Source organism: Thermobia domestica, unplaced genomic scaffold (genome assembly GCF_964235325.1).
Source record: "Thermobia domestica unplaced genomic scaffold, izTheDome1.hap1.1 HAP1_SCAFFOLD_306, whole genome shotgun sequence".
In the NCBI taxonomy this organism is placed as follows: domain Eukaryota; kingdom Metazoa; phylum Arthropoda; class Insecta; order Zygentoma; family Lepismatidae; genus Thermobia; species Thermobia domestica.
In genome coordinates this window covers 37792-40454 of record NW_027656020.1, presented here as the reverse complement: position 1 = coordinate 40454, position 2663 = coordinate 37792, and the positions used below count along the sequence as shown (strand labels likewise).

Below are 2663 nucleotides of genomic sequence, written 5' to 3'. Positions count from 1 at the left end.
CGCCCACAAGAAGAGCAACAGAATATTGTTTGCAGCAGGAAGTGAAGAAGTGCTTCAGACAATCTGCTACAGGATAGTCTTGTCAGATAATCCTGTTTTTAGAGAAGAGCTGTGGATAATAAAGTTATAGTGCTAAACACACACATTACACACACTGCTTCCTGGTGAAATAGATATTGCTTTCCGTCAGCTTGACCCCCTATTGTGGACCAAGATTCGCACTGGCCATATAGGTTGAACAGGCTTTGCCGACAGTCGGCTGACGGGATCACAATACTATCTCGCTGGGATAGCGTAGAGAAGCAAATACACAGCAATTAGTGAACTGGCCCTTATCAGGCCCATAAACCCAATTAGTGACTGAAAGTGAACTTGGCCCTTATCAGGACCATCAAACCACATAAAACAGTGAACGCCTTGACAGCAACCAACGGTTCGATACATGTCACCCAGCCCACATATGCAGACAAGATAAAATCCAAGAGAAACCAGTCGAGCACAAATTACAAACCAGCTCCGAAGAACAATGAAACAGAGGTGGCAGCTGCAGAAATGGTGAATTGATGCTGAAACCAGCAGACAGATGACGACACACGCACAGACAAAGGAGGATGAGGCGGCTAATTTGCATGCTAAAAAATAACACAGATCCCCACTAACAATGCTTTCCCATTACAGACAACACAGATTGGTATATAACATAATCAGATAGGCTTTAACATAACATAATAATTTATTATTGACAGACACGTTTACATGGATTTTTGCCACCCTTCAACTGTGGTTTTGCCATGTAAATACTATTGCATGCAGCATGACCGATATAGGGGGTTTTTTCCTGGTTTCCAGGTTTTTTGTCCCTCTCTCAAAACATAATAAACCTTCTCTCGCGCTTTCCTATCATCTATTTTACCCTTCTTTCCTTCTATTTCACACATTGACAGATTCGCGTGTAAATGTCTTTCGTAAAAGATAGAAGCCGCGGCATACACCTACACCCGACAGATACTTTAGTGTACTAATTGCATGTGAGGAGAGGCATGTAGATAGATGGTTGATGCCTTACTCTCTGTCAGGGCGCGGGCTTTCACGAGGGGCGTCCTTATTTTTAACTTTTCTGTTTCTGTTTCTGCGGACACATCTAATTTTGCTGAACGAGTGAGTCATCATGCCACCAAAAACTAGCGGAAAGGCTGCAAAGAAGGCTGGTAAAGCCCAAAAGAATATCTCCAAGGGAGATAAGAAGAAGAAGAGGAGGAGGAAGGAGAGCTATGCCATTTACATCTACAAAGTTTTGAAGCAAGTGCATCCTGACACTGGCATATCTAGCAAAGCTATGAGTATCATGAACAGCTTTGTTAATGACATCTTCGAGCGTATTGCTGCTGAAGCTTCTCGTTTGGCCCATTACAATAAGCGGTCAACTATCACCAGCCGGGAAATCCAAACAGCTGTGCGCCTTCTTTTGCCTGGTGAACTTGCCAAGCACGCTGTAAGTGAGGGTACGAAGGCTGTTACCAAGTACACAAGCTCTAAGTAAAAATCTTCTTCAAGATTTTTCATTTCAAACGGTCCTTGTCAGGACCAACACATTATTCGAAAGAGTTAAATCACGAAATTTGCTTCATTCTGTTATGTAGAAACACCTTGAAATCCAATTTCTATATGCTGTTAGTAAAAAAGTAAAGCACATAGCGGAGATGTGTCGTGCTTGTATACGAAAGGCATTTACTCGCCGGAGATCTACACTTAGTCATAATAATTTACTTTTAAAAAGTGGTAATACATTCCGTGTTAAGTATAGTAGTAGGTGCACACGGATCGGAAATCAGGTTATTTTAATGTGCCGTGCAAATAAACAGGCTGTTAGTGTAAGAAATAGTGGGTATAACGCTTAGAATATCGATTAATCGCTATGAAATAATGTTGATAAATTATCTCTTGAAAGTACTATAAAATTAATGTTTCTAGTATTTTCGTACTTGAAGGATAATGAAATTTGAAAAAGAGATGCCAACAGCACCTGGTGTTCCCAGGCGGTCACCCATCCAAGTACTGACCAGGCCCGATGCTGCTTGACTTCGGTGATCGGACGAGAACCGGTATATTCAGCATGGTATGGCCGTTGGCGAATGCATATGGCTTCGAGTGAGTTATTGTAGCTACGTAGGTTTGTCGGTGAATACTCAAAAAGACCAGCGCGTGGAAAGCGTTGCTAATTGTTTTAAGTAATGCATGATTACGAAATTATCGTGGTGAACGATGTGAGAATATTCGTCTTTGTGAAAAACAAAATTAGAAAAAGTATACCAACAGCACCTGGTGTTCCCAGGCGGTCACCCATCCAAGTACTGACCAGGCCCGATGCTGCTTGACTTCGGTGATCGGACGAGAACCGGTATATTCAGCATGGTATGGCCGTTGGCAACTACCTTTTCTTCAATGTCCTGTTAAGGAAGTATGTTTTAAGTAAGAATTGACATTATTAACTATAAAGGCAAGCATATTAACGTCGTTAACATTACTTGGAATATACTAATATTCGAATAAATATTTGAATGTTCGAATGATGAGTGATTCGGATGTTCATAGTGCCACTGTGTCCTATCGAGTTTACTATCACGAACCACGTATGAAATTGTATATAAATAAATAAAAATAAA

General features: G+C 41.1%; 2 non-coding genes across 2 annotated transcripts; both read right to left on the bottom strand.

Moving 5' to 3' along the window:
* Positions 1-2011: 2011 nt before the first annotated feature.
* On the bottom strand, positions 2012-2130 carry LOC145676701 (5S ribosomal RNA). The gene has a single exon (XR_014129437.1). It is a non-coding gene; the product is annotated as a 5S ribosomal RNA (ribosomal RNA).
* Positions 2131-2307: 177 nt separating this feature from the next.
* LOC145676699 (5S ribosomal RNA) lies at positions 2308-2426 on the bottom strand. The gene has a single exon (XR_014129435.1). It is a non-coding gene; the product is annotated as a 5S ribosomal RNA (ribosomal RNA).
* Positions 2427-2663: the final 237 nt, after the last annotated feature.